The 18476-nt window shown below is 42.0% G+C and overlaps 1 protein-coding gene across 1 annotated transcript in view; it reads left to right on the top strand.

The window, feature by feature from the left end:
• Nucleotides 1–5843: 5843 nt before the first annotated feature.
• Nucleotides 5844–18476, top strand: part of LOC123754977 (carboxypeptidase N subunit 2) — an 81237-nt gene continuing 68604 nt past the window's right edge. Inside the window, exon 1 of the mRNA XM_045737335.2 lies at nt 5844–6282. The gene's annotated coding sequence lies outside the window, so the exon portion shown is untranslated. The remainder of the gene's footprint in view (nt 6283–18476) is intronic.

Raw genomic sequence — 18476 nt, 5'->3', positions numbered from 1 at the left:
GGGGATGAGATTCAGCTCTTTGGTCCCGCCTCTCAGTCTTCAGTTAACTTGTGTATATAATCCATGACCTATTTGGCTCAGTTGTATCTTCATTTGAAGCTATTTATTTTATTTTGTCTTTGCTGTACTTTTGAATTTTATTAAAGTCGACTTAAGATCCCAGACAGAGTATGACCTGCACCGAGGATTTGCTACATGTTTGAGAATGTACTCTTAGACTAACAGTAACTTACGTTACGTGTGCGTTTTGGATTTGCAGAAGTTAAGGTACAATACGCGGTCTGTGCTTATAGGTAGGTAATCATATGTAAGACTTTGTGGCGCTTAAACTCTCTTGATCTCGCCCTTTGAGCTGTTACACGGGCTGCTATCACTTATTAACCTTTTGAGGAAGGAACTTTTTTCTCCAATCATCTACTTCCTAACCCTCACCTATTTCGTCTCCTTTCACCTATTTAATCTCCCCTTCCCCACTTCCACTCAACTCATCTATTTTTTCTTATCTACCTTCTTTCCCCTCACCCGCTTCCTTTCCTCTCACTTCCTCTCCTCACTTCTTTCTCTCCCTTCACGTACTTTCTCTCACCTTATCTGCTTCGTCTTCCCTCAACTCTCTCATTTCACCAATTTATTTTCTCAAATCGACTCCTCACCTCTCCCCCTCACTGCCGGTCTGGGGCCGTGTTATCTCTTACCCCTCTCTGAGTACCTCGGGCTCGGAACCACTACATCCAAATTAGAGTAGACAAAAACCTTCACGACGTAAAATTCCTGAAATAATTGAAGACAATCGAGGAAAGCGGTGTATCATTTTTATCTTCATTTGCGTCATCATTATCACCATTATGGTAGTTGGATATGGGTCAGGAGATTGGGTGATTGGATCTGATGGCTTTGGTGGATGACGTTAGATGGTTGTGGATGGTGAAGTCTGATGGTAGTGGATGGTGACGTCAGATGGCTGTGGTTGAAGGGGGGTCAGCAAGTCGGGGGTAGTGATAATAGTGGCCATATATTCCTCACAATTAAAGCCAGGCATGGGATGAAATATGCCAAACTTTGTAAATACAACTGGAACACTTGATGATGTACCGGACCAGTACCTAAGATTTATTATGTAATGCACCAGTTATGTGATGTATGGGATGTAATTATAAAACCACATTAATCACCTTCTGTGGTTGAGTGCTTAATAACTCACTAGTTTATATAACAGCTATCTTACCCTGTCAGACTAGGAGAGAGGGAAAGATATGTGTGTGTGTGTGTGTTTGTGTTCGTGTAAATGTTTGTACTCAGAATAATCAGAAAAATTTGTGATTGTGATTCTCTTCAACTGCCCCCTTCAAATAACCCCTTCACATGCCCCCCACCCTTCAATTGACCCCTTAAACTGCTTCTGTAACTTGCTTTGCAACTTCCATTCCTCTGATATCTCTACCCTCAACACTATGTTTATGAGCTATTATATAACTTTTTTAATTGTCCGCATTCCTGCATTCTTTTGTGGTATTATTTTTGTCTCTTAAGTATGTTTTATCTGTCTGCCAGAATGATTTCTCTGCCTGTCTTGTCCTTCTTTCACTTTACTTCAATGTCTTTCCGTTTTTCACTCATCTCTATCTTATTGTTTTCTTCCTGTTTCATTCTATTTAACTTTCATCTCTTCCTCCAGATTCCATCCTGATTCTAATTGTCAATATTCTCATCATCACAATTATCATCGTCATGACTGTCATCACTCACTAACAACCATCCAGTGCTCGGAATCACGTTTAATTCTTCCAGTTCCAACTGCGACGGCTAATTAGCCACCGTGGATGGTTCCTGCCGTTAACAGCCTCAGACTGCTCGACGCCACGGACACCTCAGGTTAGGTTTCACAACGACTACACTTGCAATGAGAGCTTTGGCTCCTCTGTGGTAAACTTTGAGCACACTATTAGCACTCAATGGTAACTTGGTACAAGAACCTCTCAGTAGTACCTTGGTTCAATAGTACCTTGGTACAATAAGCACTTAATGGTACGTTGGTGCACTTCTAAGTCACCGGTGGTACTTATACGTGCGCACTTCAATTAACCCCGTTCTCTGATTCTAATTTAGCACTCTGATTCCTGTGAGATATGTGTTCAACATGGTCAGGTACATAGCTAGATCGTGAGACACTAAGTACCCTTTCAGACAATCAAATCTAGCCACATAAATGTATATGTATCTAAATGTGTTATTAAAAAAATAAAGGCCTGGCGGTTGTAAAATTTCAATAAAGAGAACAGCAGCCAATAGTTAAATACTCACCCCCCAAAACGATTTTTCCAATGGTTTTCTCCCATTTGCCCAAATGACTGAAAAATAAAAATACGATAATTGTTATTTTAGTATTACAAAACATTATGCACTGATCTTAGGAAAATTAACATAAATTTTCAAATCATCATACTTTGACTATAGCAGTGAGAAACAGAGAAAATTTGTAATTTTAACAAATGTACCCATCATTTCAATCAGGTAAACCTAATTGAACTGATGGAATTAGGTAAACTTAATTGAACTGATGGGACCCCGCCTCCTAAGGCACTCTCTTGCCTCGTGGACTGGTTCACCTGTCTACTCTCGGTCTGAAATCATAGTGTATCTCAGGTGTCAAGAACCACAATATAGCAGGTAATTGTTTGTAACGTCGTAAACAATCAATGCTCTTGTCACGATTTCTTTGGGTATATTTGTTTCCCTTGTAGATACATTCATGCCTCTACAGTATATTATTTTTTCTATGCCTCTTTTTCACAAAATACATTTTTTTTATTAATTTTAATGCTTCTTATCGGTCTTGCTTTATTTAGGCTTGCCTCCCCCTCTTCTTAATGCGCGTTATGATTACTCACACCAATTTATTCCCATGTTTTCCATTTCTGTTCCTTGTTCACCATTTATGCCTAATTCCCCCTATTTCTAAAAATTATATTTTATTTTTACCGTTTCTCGATTTTCAATATTTCTGTCTATTCTTTCCCAGTATTGCCTATGGTTCCTAATTTTTCGCGCATTCTCGTGTTTAATTTCACCCATATCTGTTAAATTTTCCACCATATCTCAGGTTTGATTACCGGGCCGGTCAGAAATATTTTGGCCCGTTTCTTTCGCCTAATGCTTATGTTCACCTAGCAGTAAATAGGTACCCGGGAGTTAGGTAACTGTTGTGAGTGTTACATCCTGGGAGAGATCAGTAGTTCGACCATTGGGGGGACCTCGATACAAGCCTAAAATATATATATACAGAGGCTTCCTGTCCCCGACAAAACGACTTTGTTAATATCTACCTGATGTCAAACATAACTGTTTTGTTTTCCCACATATCTGTCATATTTTACCCTATATCTGCCCCTGTTCCAGCCGTCAAGTCAGATGTTTCCAGTGTCCTTGAAAAGAACGAATATATTGATCGTACAAAAAAAACCAATTCATTGTCTCGGTTTGTGAATGGTGGGCGGGGTACTACACAGCACTGTCGTAGCAACCACTTTCTGCTCTTCCTGCTTACCTCACTCTCTTCCGTGCTTCTACCCTCCTTCCCTTTCTCTTCTTCTTCTTCCTCCTCCTCCTCCTTCTCTGGTTCTTTCAGACTCTTCTTCCTCCATTTCTCTTCTACTTTATAAATCCATACTTCTAATAAATTATATAGTTGCATGATTCTTTTATTCGCTATATTCATTTTATCTCTCTCCATTCTCCATCTCTTTATTATCCTTCCCCCTCCCCTACCTCTCTTCTCCCGTTCTTTATTCTTCTTTCCTCCCTCCCTCCCTCTAGTCTCCTTTCATTCGTTTCTCTATTATCATTCCTTCTCTATATTTTACTCCATTTTTGCTTCAAATTATACTTTCTTCCACCTGCTGTTATCATTCCTTCACTCCCTCCTTCTATTTTCCTTCTTCCTTCCCTTTCCAAATCCTTACCTTGATTCTTTCCCAGTGCTACATAGTAGTAATAAATTGGACATTTATCCTGATAATTCCCTTCCTTTCCCTCCATTCTCCTTCCCTCCATTCTCCTTCCCTCCCTCCCTCCCTCCCCCCCCCCCTCTCTCTCTCTCTCTCTCTCTCTCTCTCTCTCTCTCTCTCTCTCTCTCTCTCTCTCTCTCTCTCTCTCTCTCTCTCTCACTCTCACTCTCTTTCTCTTATCTCCTTACGTTCACTACCACCTTCTCCTCCACTGCAGGTCTGAGGCACGAGTCATATATGTGCCTTCACTTGCTGTTCTTATCAGCAGAGTGTTCTAGGCACGTTCTTAGCATCGTGCGTATTCCTTATCGCTTCGTAGCTAAGAGTAATAGTTATATCCGTTTTGCAGCCAGCAATAATATTATTACGTATGCTTTATCTTGCAGTAATATTTCTAAATGTTGCATTAGAGGTAATATTCTTTTACGTTTATTTATAGTATTATGCTCATTCTGTGGGTAATTGGCAGAAAGGTTCGATAATGGGATAATGTTTTAAAATGTAATGTGTTCATATACGTCATTAGTTTCGGAATATTCATTCACATGCAAGAAATATTTTATTGCATGTCCATGCTTCACACATAGAAGGTAATAATGTTAGAAATATTATATAGTCACCAGTGTTCTCTTTCATATTCCTGTCAGGACTACCCGCGCGCTGATGCTCATCTCAGCAGCAGCACCATCACCACAGACGTCCTAAACAACACTACCACAGACGTCCTACCCAGCACCACCACAGACGTCCTACCCAGCACCAGCACAGACGTCCTAAACAACACTACCACAGACGTCCTACCCAGCACCACCACAGACGTCCTAAACAACACTACCACAGACGTCCTACCCAGCACCACCACAGACGTCCTACCCAGCACCACCACAGACGTCCTACCCAGCACCACCACAGACGTCCTAAACAACACTACCACAGACGTCCTACCCAGCACCACCACAGACGTCCTAAACAACACTACCACAGACGTCCTACCCAGCACCACTACAGACGTCCTAAACAACACCACCACAGACGTCCTACCCAGCACCACCATAGACGTCCTAAACACCACCACCACGATTCCACCTCATCCCCTCGCAGGCATAACTAATTTCTGCCTTTATTATCCCTCACATTAAATTCCCTCATTTCTCCGCTCCCCAAATGCACTTGTACCCTCCTCTGCCTCACTGGCAAACTCCACAGCCCGTCCACACACTGAGACGCGTCCGTACCTCTCGGGATCACGTTATTTTCTTTCCTCTCCTGTCTCGACTTACTCTTCTTGAGTAAGTCTTCACCTTGTCAGTCTGTTCCTTTCCTCTTTCCTGCTCTCATTCTCTCAGATAATCTCCTCTGATTCTTCTTGTAATCTCCCGCTTAAATCTTTTCCATCCGTGTATCCATTTATCTCCTTGGCTGCCCTGTTCAACCGTTTTAAGCTGGGTTTTACAGCTTCTAAAAAAAACCTTGTAATTGTAAGACGAGTTTATTAATCCCATCAGTGAAGGTGCATAAAAATTAAATGAAATTAATCCTTCTTAAGGTAATATTTTCTCCTTTTTCAGCTTCTTTTCCCCCCCTGCATTAAATATCATATTTTATCTCTTTACCACAAACCAACACCACATTAGCTATTCTCTCCTATTCGCCACAAACTCTTATATATATCTCCGGCTTCCTCTACTCAATGTTCTCACCCTTACACCCATCCCTCCCTCATTCCCCCCTTCCATCAACCATCTCGCCCCCGTCCCTCTCTTCCCCTTCAATCCCTCCCACTACCATCCACGACCGACCCCGCGAGCGTCACTGCGTCAATCGGTTCAGTTTCCCTGCAGACACGACCGAGCGAGGACGTGGCGGTTCCACCTTCCTCCCCTCGGCTCCTCTCAAGAGGTGGCTCGCTCGCGCGCTCCGCCCAAATATATATATATACCGATTTCCCATGAGGGATTTCAGTTAAATTTATCGTATTTGTGTGTTTTCGCGACCGTGGAGTGCATAAGACGCATTGGTTGTAGGAAAGGGGTTTGAATGATTTATTAGAGATGACAGTGAATAGGAATATATTCATGTGAAGTTCTACACGTTTATTGCCAGACTGGCGCTATGGAGTGATCCATAGCGGAGTGCATGCGAAATAAAATTGTTTAATGCTTGTTCCCGCAAGTGACTTTTTCTGCCCCTGGGGAGGGATATAAAGCTCTGGAGATGATCAGTGTAAGATAACCAGGAGCAAAGTCTTGCGCTACAGTGAAGACACAGATCCTTTAAGGTAAGCTAATCTATGTTGTCTGGGTTTACTGGTGTTTCTGTCGATTTTTTGCTTGTGTTGCTTGTATTGAGGTTTCTTTTGATATGTGTTTTGTTTTTAATTTCAATAGAGCGATATTTTTTTATAGATAAATTCAATTATTTATTGATTTAGGATAAGGCTGATATTTTAATTGCAATTCGTACAAGATTCGGACGAACTTTTATACGCTTAATTTACTCCCGCTGAGATGGTAAACAAGATGACGCTGCTATAATGAGAGCCAATTAACTCTGTTTCTGGAGAGCTTATCATAAAAAAATATGACTTTGTGTTTATGAAAACTTCTCAGAGTAACGAGACAGAACTACGAAGAAGCCGGGAATTGTCTTAAAAGATGAGTCACTTCTACGTGCATTAGGATTCAGTCACACACTATAATCCACATTCTTGTACATGTTAATTAGACATAAAGAAGCAGAACTGCGTGATTATTTTTTTTACATTACAATATCATCTAGCGGTCTAGATTTTACCTCCAGTAACGAAATCCGGAAATACATCGACTCCCTTACTTCTAGTTTAACTTCATTTATAACGAATATAATCCCCCATGTGACGCCGCTTAGCCTCGAACTTAGCCCCTTTTTTCCCCGCTCCAAACTCTGACCTCGTGCCCCACTGAACAAGCAACTCGGGCGCGTCATTAGACGAGCCATAATTTGAACTCGTTATAACAAATTGCCGCATGAAATGGTACTCGCTAGTTATTACCGTCTTTACTGCCTAGTTAGAAAATAAAATTTAAATCCTGATCGTTTGCAATTATAGGTCATAGAGCGCTGTGTGTGTGTGTGTGTGTGTGTGTGTGTGTGTGTGTGTGTGTGTGTGTGTGTGTGTGTGTGTGTGTGTGTGTGTGAATGTGTGTGTGTGTGAGAGAGTGTGTGTGTGTGTGAATATGCGAGTGTGTGTGTGTGTGTGTGTGTGTGTGTGTGTGTGTGTGTGTGTGTGTGTGTGTGTGTGTGAGAGAGAGAGAGAGTGTGTGTGTGTGTGAATATGCGAGTGTGTGTGTGTGTGTTTAAGGAGTAATAATGGCGTGACTTGGACAACTTTAAAAGCCTTTAATGAGTTAAACATGGTAAATGGCCCCAGGTATCCGCGCCTTATCTTTACTTAGGAATTATTAACACTGATGGAGAGCTCATCGGGTGGCAGAGACGACTCCTCAATGGTGAGGTGGCTTTTCTAGGATAAAATTGCATTCCTTGTGTATAAGGGCAATACTGGTTTCCTTAATGTAATTCTGCGTTAGCAGAATAATAATAGTGAATTATGGTGAATACAGATGAATAAAGAATGGCCAAGAGAGATTCTGTATCTTGGGTGACAGTGACGCACAGTGTAAATAATTTTGCAATATATACGAATATACTGAAGACTATCCTTCAAATAACAAACACTTACGATGTACTGTGTCAAATGTACATTAACAATTACACAGACACTATACCTACAGTGACGATGAAAGTTAAAGATAATAAGGTGACTTCGTTTAGAGTGAAAAGATAAAGATGAACGCTTTGGGGAAAATGGTGGTGATGCATACTTAGGGTAAACACTACGCTTAGGGTGACAAGATAATACTATACTTAGTGTGACAAGATAACACTATATTTAGGATGAGAGACAGGGATACACTGTTTAGTTACAAGATTTGAGCATTATGCAAGGCTATTGATAATATAGTAACTCTGCAGATTTTGAATGCGATTAACGTTGTGTATCTTTTGGTGATAAGACAGTAGTGCCGGGCTTTGCTAACCTCGTAGCCTAGTACGACTCTTAGGGTGATAAGATCGTAGCCTAGTACGACTCTTAGGGTGATCGCAGCCTGGTACGACTCTTAGGGTGATCGTAGCCTGGTACGACTCTTAGGGTGATAAGATCGTAGCCTAGTACGACTCTTAGGGTGATCGTAGCCTGGCACGACTCTTAAGGTGATCGTAGCCTGGTACGACTCTTAGGGTGATAAGATCGTAGCCTAGTACGACTCTTAGGGAGATAAGATCGTAGCCTAGTACGACTCTTAAGGTGATCGTAGCCTGGTACGACTCTTAGGGTGATAAGATCGTAGCCTAGTACGACTCTTAGGGTGAGAAAGCGATGCTTAACGACAAGTATTATTCCACATGCCTCTGTAACAAGAGAGGTGTGACACTAACACTCAAGAGGAATTACACGCTTGGCACTCTTAATTGCCAGATGTCACTCTGATTCACCCTTGCACCCGCAAGCCTGCCTCTCTAACGAGGAAAACACCCTGCTGACAGGCCTGTAATTACTTGTTTAAATTTCCCTTGCCACGCTAAGGTGCTAAATGCTCGGCGTTCAGAACATGTTGTGTAGGGCTTTAGCTCCTAGATCCCGCCTTTCGTTGGCCATGATGCAATGATCCCTGTAGCCTATCCAGTTGTTATGGGTTTTCTATTACTAGGAATAGGAAACCTGTTTGGTTATCTAGGTTTTTTTAGAGCATGCGACTGACCTACAACATCTACTAACTCTCAGGTACATATTTAATTCAAGCTGAACATAGACATCAGATGAAAAGAAACATTTACAAAACTTTCACTTTCTCGGGAACTGAACTCGGGCCCGATCAGTTGAGAGCTGATTGCGGTGTCATTTTCTAACTCGTTTTTGCTGTTCATTGTCCTCACAATAAACCAAAAAGGCTTCTTTACGTCCTTTAGACATTTGAAACACGTAATTTTCATTCTTGTCTCTTTGTTTTGCGCATTCTTAACTCAGTTTGTCAGCTTTGTAGATACTTTAAGCTTCAGTTGGATATTCCTATCTCGTACGTTGTAATCATGTCTCTAGTCCTAGTGATGTTAAATTTTCTTACCTGATCCTCTAATTATTGAGGTGGTGCTCAATAATTAGAGGATCATTATTGGTGCTCCAGCGTTGGAGCACCAATAATGGTGCTCCAACGCTGGTGCTACGTCTACGATAAGGCTGATTCACAGTGTTCAATGAAACTAACTTTATTAAGATTACATTTTTTTTTATTATTTGCTAGCGTCGCAAATCTGTATTTTATTCATGCTGTGTGTGCTTCAGGCGACAGGTTTGGTGTTTAATCAACTCGTATGTTCTTTTCATTCTCCGATTCTGATCTTCTTTATCCGTTCCTTAGTGTTGAATTTGCTGGGATTGAAATCGAGGAGCTACTTATTAGAAAAGTTCTGTAGTTTATTCTGATCTTCATGGAGCACTCTGCAGTTATCTTTCGTTCAAATCTTTCTCATTATCTGTGTGTGTGTGTGTGTGTGTGTGTGTGTGTGTGTGTGTGTGTGTGTGTTTGTGTGTGTGTGTGTGTGTGTGTGTGTGTGTGTGTGTGTGTGTGTGTGGTGTGTGTGTGTGTGTGTGGTGTGTGTGTGTGTGTGTGGGGATGAAGGGGGGTGTAATGTGGTAGATGTGCAGAGAGATGATAGTATGTTTGTGCAAATTCTGCTCATACATAGCAAGATATGACGAATGAGAGGATGGGTGAGGAAGGGAAGGGAAGGGAAGGGAAGGGAAGGGAAGGGAAGGGAAGGGAAGGGAAGGGAAGGGAAGGGAAGGAGGATGGATAATGTGCCACAATATTTACATGCCATGTAAAGGAGAGATGTATCAGGTTTATAAGTTTGCATGTCGTGTTAAACCAGCATATTTTGGAGAAGTTCATGATGGTATCTTATTTCAAGGTGGCAGAAGAGTGTGGTGCGTCTCTGTGGGATTAATCACGATATCAACTATGCTACAAATGAATGCATGACTGATACACTGTAGTTAGTAGTACACAGGATACTGAAGAAATGAGAGGCATGAAGAAGGTACCCCAAAAGGAACTACGTAAACCTCATTATTATTGGACATGACACAGCTCACTGGGGTTGTAACTAAGAAAAGTATTTTAACATGATATAAGATGGACCCCCTTTAAAGGTTGCCTAAACAAGCTGGAGAAGTCGCGACACAGTTGGCATTCCGAGGTACCGTGGAGGGCGCCGTGTAGGTAAAGTCCATCTCGTGTCGAGGAACTATACACATAATTTTTCATCCATGTTTGCATGACAAATCGTAGACGGTAGCGCATGACTGGTACACTCTACAATCATTTTTACCAGTATAGTTTATATTATATATATATAATATATATATAATATATATATATATATATATATATATATATATATATATATATATATATATATATATATATATATATATATATATATATATGTATATATATATATATATATGTGTGTGTGTGTGTGTGTGTGTGTGTGTGTGTGTGTGTGTGTGTGTGTGTGTGTATGTGTGTGTTTGTGTGGTTAAAAATTCAATAAATACAAACTCTGTATACCATATTCAATCCTCATAAATTTCAGGCATCATTTTATTTTCTACTTGATGATTAAGATGGTTACTGTGATGAAGATAGTGTGTAGTGAAGATGGTTAGTCGTACATAGTGTAACCAAAACAAGTAGATGGTTCCCAGGTAGACCCAACCTCTGCTTGATATGGAGTTCCGGGAGTTGTTCTATTACCCCAAGCTTAGCCCGAGGCCAGGCTTGACTTGTGAGAGCTTGGTTCAACAGGCTGTTGCTTGGAGCGGCCCGCAGGGCCCACATAACCACCACAGCCCGGTTGGTCCGGCACTTCTTGAAGTAAACTATCTAGTTCTCTCTTGAAGATGTCCACGGTTGTTCCGACAATATTTCTTATAGTCGCTGGGAGGATGTTGAACAGCCGTGGACCTCTGATGTTTATTCAGTGTTCTCTGGTTGTGCCTATGGCACCCCTGCTCTTCACTGGTTTTATTTTGCATTTTCTTCCATATCGTTCACTCCAGTATGTTGTTATTTTACTGTGTAGATTTGAGACCTGGCCCTGTGGGTCGACCAGGGTTCCCAACACTTAAATGGTGCAACTTTTTGGTACTGGCAAAAAAGGTACTCTTTTGGTCGACCCAAATCCTCTGTTTGGATTTGTGAGGACTATTAGCCTCGAAAAAGAAAATTAATGACATGATAAAACTTGATGATTACATGCATGGTCGAAGGTTGTGAATCACTTAGAGTTTCTCAAAGTTCGAACAGGAACCGTAGGAACACCAGGCACTTGCCCACTGGAATGCCTCACAAAGGCACTGCAGCAGGAGACTGGTAGCCCATGGGTCTCTGGTAGTGTCAGTGAACATGGAACCCAGTTCTTTGAGAAAGCCTCTGGCACTCTTTCACCAGGGAACAAGAATTTCAGAAGTCTTAAGTCAAGCGTATTCATTTAGCCACGTTGCCTTTACTTGTTGGACTCGAGTACGTCCCCTAGTGTTGGCTGGGCCGCCTGTCTGACCAACACTGAAGGCAAGGTGAATATTCACGTGAAGTCATACACAAGATATTTACCAATCTTTATGAGATATACTGTGATCCAAGTTGGGCATCTGGACATCACTACACACTGTAGAAATCGAGGGCCTCTCTCTGCTGGGTACCGAGCTGTGACACAGCTTCTCTTAATGATCTCATTAACTGACTTTTGCATGCAAACTCTCAGAGCACCAGCAGTGCAGAATATGCAAGCCATACCGGTTGGCTTCCACCATGTTGCAAATGCACTTATACTCTCTTCTTCTTTTTGGTACATGCAAATTGCATGAAGGTTTTCTCTTGATGACTACACGATTGGTTTTATTGGGAGACACGTGACAGTGGCGCGTCACTGTTGATGATCTGGCACTGCTTGAATGATGTGTCTTGGAAATAGATTTAATGTACATGACGGAGAGGACTGGATGATGTGTTGATGGCGTCAGCCTATCGTTGTTGATCTTTGTTGCTCGGGTTACGTTATCTATGTATGATTGACCGTGTGATGAGTTGTATGAATTGGTCAGATGTGGCTTAATTTGACTGGATGACCGGAGATATTTAACCTATACTTTGACTATCCGTTATTTTATTTGTAGTGAGACGTCTTTCCCTTAAGTACAGGGACCTAGGACATTGTTACAGGTTCATGTAACAACAATAATAACGAAGTTAAATCGCAATTGCTTGATATATCAACGAAAAAATATTTGGAGCTGGACGATGAAATCAAATTCGCATCTTGGCGCACCCAAGACGCACGCATCACCCACGCATGATAGGCTTCTGATGCGTATGGCCTTGCCGGAATCGATCCGGAAATCACCTCGATCAGTGTGACAGATCTTTCTGTAATCCAACTAAAGGACATTGCAATACGGAAGGTCCCTGGGTCTAGACTTGAGTTTGTTGCAGGCAGAAGTCCTGTTGAAAGAAAGCCCTCCTGCGTGGGGGAATTTATAGCTGTCACATTGTATGCACACACACACACACACACACACACACACACACACACACACACACACACACACACACACACACACACACACATACACACACACTCTCTCACTCATATGATCTTTCTGTATAATCTATTGCAAGAATGTGCGTGCAAGGAACTAGTGTTTCGGCCACCAATATATTAACGAAGTCGTAAAGAAGAACGATGAGTGAGTAATTTTAAGACTGTGGTTCTCTCTTTTCACGAAACATTCACACGTTTTAGTCTTGTCAGGTGATCGCTAGTAGTTTTTATGGACGCCAGGAGGTCTTTAAATAGCTAATAAATATAGAAGTATATGTGGGAACCCTGAACTAATCTTTTATATCGTCTGTGATTCGTTTAATATGACACTGATACAATAATCCGAATTTTGGATTATAATCCTAAGTACGGGCATGTTACCATATACATCCCGAGCCAGGCTATCATTTATTAACTTGTGCACTAACGAAGTAATATTATCTTTGATTTAAGGTCTGTATTGATATATTATAATTTAGTTATGGGAGAGTGAGAGACAGACACACAGATACAGAAAGAGACAGACTGAAAGAGACAGACAAACATATACAACAGAAACAAAGATAAAACAATGTTCCCTGTTGTATTGCATACATTATTACTACAGTCACCAAAACCTTTTGTCCTGATCAACGCCAGGAGCGTTGCAACACAAATACACATGTGTCTAGCTGGCTCCTTGCTTGTTCCATTGTACCACATCCAGCTGGCTCCTTGCTTGTTCCATTGTACCACGTCCAGCTGGCTCCCTGCTTGTTCCAGTGTACCACTTCCAGCTGGCTCCCTGCTTGTTACAGTGTACCACGTCCAGCTGGCTCCCTGCTTGTTCCAGTGTACCACGTCCAGCTGGCTACTTGCTTGTTCCAGTGTACCACGTCCAGCTGGCTCCCTGCTTGTTCCAGTGTACCACGTCCAGCTGGCTCCCTCCTTGTTCCATTGTACCACGTCCAGCTGGCTACTTGCTTGTTCCAGTGTACCACGTCCAGTTGGCTCCCTGCTTGTTCCAGTGTACCACATCCGGCTGGCTCCCTGCATGTTCCATTGTACCACGTCCAGCTGGCTCCCTGCTTGTTCCATTGTACCACGTCCAGCTGGTTCCCTGCTTGTTCCAGTGTACCACATCCAGCTGGCTCCCTGCTTGTTCCAGTGTACCACGTCCAGCTGGTGCACCTCAGTGTAAAAGCGTTTCTCTGGATTTATCCTCCTGTTGATGTCAGCATTTACCGGCGAGCATTTGATTTACAGTTGAAGGTGTGTCTTATGTGTAGGTGTTAACTACTTACTGCTGGTGATTGTCTCTCTCACCTGTTGTTATTATAGATTCAGCTACTCGGAACAAGTTCCAAGTAGCACGGGCTATGGTGAGCCCGTAACCTCTCTCACCGTTATTGGTTAGTTTCTTTATGCTGACATTATTGTCTCTATTGCTGCCAGTACCAATGTAGTTGGTGACGGCCGTTGTCAGCGCTAAAACGGTGTCTGTTACTGTTAGTATTAGGTCTAAAGGGGTGTCTCTCTGTCAGTACTAAGCCTAAAGTGGTGTTTTGCACTTCTAATATTAGGCCTAAAGTGACATCTGTCCCTAAGAGTATGCCTACTAAAGCAACTGTCAAACTCTGCAATGACAGTGTACAATTTTTCAGTTGTGTAGAATTTTTAGTAGTGTAGAATTTTCTGTTCCTAAATTAGCGGATTGTGTGGAAGTTTGTCAATTTTTCTTTTTATTTCAAATTAGCTACAGGCCTAAATAACCTGCTCATCAATTTCGTTCCTTAATAATTTTAGTAAGTCTATCACAGAAATTCACGAGATTTCATAGGACTGGTCCGAAATTGACTGTCCTAGGCTTAAATCCAAATTGTTAGGGGACCGTAATTATCCAAATGGTTAAGCCACAAACCTTAACTTTCTTGTTCCATTATCTTAACCATTATATTAACCTATGTTAATATAACTACGTATGGGCCAGTTTCACTAACTTATGTTAGTCTAAATTAAAAGAGTCCACCCTATTGCCCTCACTTTAGAAATTAGCATCAATAATCATCTTAGAAGTTTGCCTTCATCTCATTTATTTTGTTGGAAACACCCTCAGAATGTGTATGTGAGACCAATAAAGTTATCGTTACTCTAACATCAACGTAACTCCACTGTGAACTGCAAAACAAGTCCTCACCTTTCCCCATCATCCCGCCCCCGCCCCTCCCCCAGTTTTGCTTTACCTTCCTTGGTTGGGGGTTGAAATTCTTATATTGATTGGTACTATCTTTTTCTATAAAAAAATAATGTTTGCCTGCCTGTTTATCCGACGTTGGAGACCAGGCGCTTCAGTCTAGCTTTAAACAGCTTACCAAAGATGATACATGGGGGGGGGGGGGTTTAGGGAGAGTTGTAATCCACTCGAAATCGGCCCGACATACAACCTTCAAGAAATATCAGCATCTATATTAACCCCCAGCAATTGTCATGGTTTGAAATATTAGATATCTTTTTTTTTTTTGCGTAACTACTTTTCACATGTCTCTGTATGACTAACCTTCCTGTGTGATGGGGATTTTTAGCACCACTTTATGACACACTGTACTCTGCTTCATGTAGTCTAGGGTAGCTGCACAAATGCAGATATACCTAATGTGATAATAAGAAAAAAATATAACATTAAATTTTCTGAGAGGAGGGGAAATAGTTAGAAGGAGAGGGGAATTTGACGGGAAGGGTTGTGGGATGTTAGAAGAGAAGGGGGGGAGAGGGTTAGGGAAGGAGAAGGGATGAGAGGAAGAGGAGGGTGAGTGGGAGGGGAGAGTTAGCTAGAGTGAGGGGAGCGTTAGTGGGAGAGGAGGGAGAGAAGGAAGGGGCGATAGACCCGGACACAACCGGATACCATCTAGTTTTTTATATATTACTTCAGTTAAGGTCAGCGCTAAGGGTATATTCTGAATGTTACTGCTGATGTGAAGATGTATATTCGACGGATCTACTATGCTTGTGCTTCTGATGTGCTGGCGCTGACTTGCTGGTAAAATATGTTGTGTTGCTGGGGATTTGGTTCGAATTTTGAGGTAGATCTAGGCTAATAGACTGGTGCGGGAGCCCTGGTTTTGTGATGTTTCTCTTGTGGTGTTGCTGATGCATTAGTGGTTTCAGTATGTCCTATTCGATGTATTTTTCTGTGTTTCTGTTAATATCCTAGAACAGGGTTGGTTCTGGAATGATGTTGTTCTGTTAATGAAGTAATAATGATGATTTACATGATAATATTGTCATATTATTTCTGTTTCTGCGGTATCGAAAGTTGGCTACTGAATGAAGCCAACTTCGCTTCATGCAGGACGGCGTTCGATCCCCGACCGTCCAAGTGGCTGGGCACCATTCCTACTCCCCCTTCCCATCCCAAATCCATATCCTGATCCCTTCCAAGTGCTATATAGTCGCAATGGTTTGGTGCTTTTCCCTGATAAATCCCCCCCCCCTCTCTCTCTCTCTCTCTCTCTCTCTCTCTCTCTCTCTCTCTCTCTCTCTCTCTCTCTCTCTCTCTCTCTCATCTTGTTTTCCAGCGACCTTCCAGCACATTTGACACAACTTTGAACTTTCGCAAAATTTCAGTGATCCGTGATACTGTCCTCCCTCCTCCATTGTCTTTAGCTGCAGGCTTAATTTTTCTCTTCTTCGCTTTATCTCCATCCTATTTCCTCCTTTATCATTTAACAGGCTTTCCACTTTCTTGCCTCTTGATTCTAGACGGGGTGCTCTTGCCTCTTCTCTCTTTCCTGCACACATATATTCCGAATTCCAGGCTAAGAATTAAACTGATTTGTGCTTTGTAAATTTATTATATTTCTATTCGTTGTTCTAGTGCTAAGCTTGACCTGAAGGTTTTCCTATCTCTTATCTCTTATCTTTTATCTCACATTGTATATACTACGTTTTTTTTTTAGACTCTTCTTTGGCCGTTTTTCTCTTAGGCCAAAAAGGGATCTGATCTGTACATATAAGGTGCTTATATGGAGTCTCGTGGCTTATGGAATCTGACCCTGCGACTTCAGCTGCCAACATTGCAGCTTTAACCTAGCCTATTTTGTCAAGATTATAGTGTTATTACCATGAATCTTTTCTTCAGACTCTCTCTCATATTGTCTGTTTCTTCTCTTTTTCGTCCGCCTTTCTCGCATCCCAAAGAGTGCAATGTTTCCCATATTCCCTTCTCTCCTTCCTTCCTTCCTTCCTTCCTTCCTTCCTTCCTTCCTTCCTTCCTTCCTTCCTTCCTTCCTTCCTTCCTTCCTTTCTTCCTTCCTTCCTTCCCTCCCGCTTGAACAATCCTCAGAGTCGAGTGGCTCCCTGGCCAGTCGTATAATATTGCCGCCGCTCTCCAAATCCACCACTATTATGACCCCCAACTCACTATTTGTGGGCCGTCACCAGGGGTGTTTAATGTCGAAAGCAGCAGGAGTTAGTCTGCGTCCTTCCATCCTTTTTGGTGTCCTATAATATCTCTCTCTCTCTCTCTCTCTCTCTCTCTCTCTCTCTCTCTCTCTCTCTCTCTCTCTCTCTCTCTCTCTCAAAATTCATCTGTAAGCACCAAAATATTAAGACTTGACTTTTCAATCTTCTAATAAATATAGGCTAAGAAGTGCCAGAGCAACACGGGTTGAAATTTTGAAGCGGCAATTGGCCAAGTTGCTGCAACCTGTAGAGGATCAGGTTGCAAAAGTCAAACAACTCTTGAAACAAACCCAATGTCAACAAAGGTAAAATTCGACCCCCTCGTTTACTTCTCTTATTCCTTTTCAAACTTTCTACTTTGCTTCCTTGCCATCTTAAGTTTTTACCTGACTCCCTTCACCCTTAAACCTCCTGAAGCTGCTCTTGTCTTCTGAAAGGTCCTTTTAGGCTACCTTCCATGCTCCCTTTTCCTTTGCCCATTCCTCAGCCTTCTCTTTCTCAGGCTTTCTCTTCCCTCCCTCCCTTCTATCCTTCCCTCTGACTCCTCTCCCATCTTTCTCTTTCATTTTCGCCTCGCTTGACCAACTCACCTTCAGCTGTTTAGGTTACTCGTTATTGCTGTCTCTTCCTTCCTCTCTTTTTGTATATTTTCGTCCTCCCAATTTCTCCCCTCGTCATTGTCCTTCACGCTTCTCCCCTTACATTTTATCCTTCTCCCGTCACTCTTTACCCTTCTCCCCTCACTCTTTACACCCTCCCTTTTCTTCCCACCCTCCTCACTTCTCCCTTCACCCTTCACTCTTCTCTCACTCTACACGCTTCTCCTCTCACCCTTGAAACGTCTCTCCATCTCTTTTCTAACCTCTCCCTAATTTTCTTCTTCACTGTGTTGCTTTAGCTTCGATTACTTCGTGGAATATTTAGTGTGTTAATTCACAGGTGAGAAGCCTAACATTGTTAACATTATTTTACATTTTTTACTCCTTGGTGATTTATTTATTTTTTCTGCATCAGAGAAAAGGCGTCAGAGGTAGAATTACTGGACGACAGAGCCAGAGTTCATGGGGAGGGGGGGGGGGGGAATTGTGTGAAACCCCTGGTTCTGCTTCAGTGGAAGCCTCGGGATCCTTGTGGGTCCAGCAGTACCCCAGGTTACAATTCTTTTGACCATGTCGTGGCGTAGTCGACTAGAGCGTGCATCTGGGAACACCCAGCGCATAGGTTCGAACCCCCTCATCATGGCTCCTGTCGATTTTCTCTTCATTGATTATTTTGATTTGAAAGATTATTTGCAAAATAGAAAATGGAGCTTATATTGTATCTTTT

The sequence above is a fragment of the Procambarus clarkii genome, chromosome 28 (assembly GCF_040958095.1).
Source record: "Procambarus clarkii isolate CNS0578487 chromosome 28, FALCON_Pclarkii_2.0, whole genome shotgun sequence".
In the NCBI taxonomy this organism is placed as follows: domain Eukaryota; kingdom Metazoa; phylum Arthropoda; class Malacostraca; order Decapoda; family Cambaridae; genus Procambarus; species Procambarus clarkii.
Note: the sequence above shows the minus strand (reverse complement) of the source record. Positions and strands in the feature narration are given on the sequence as shown.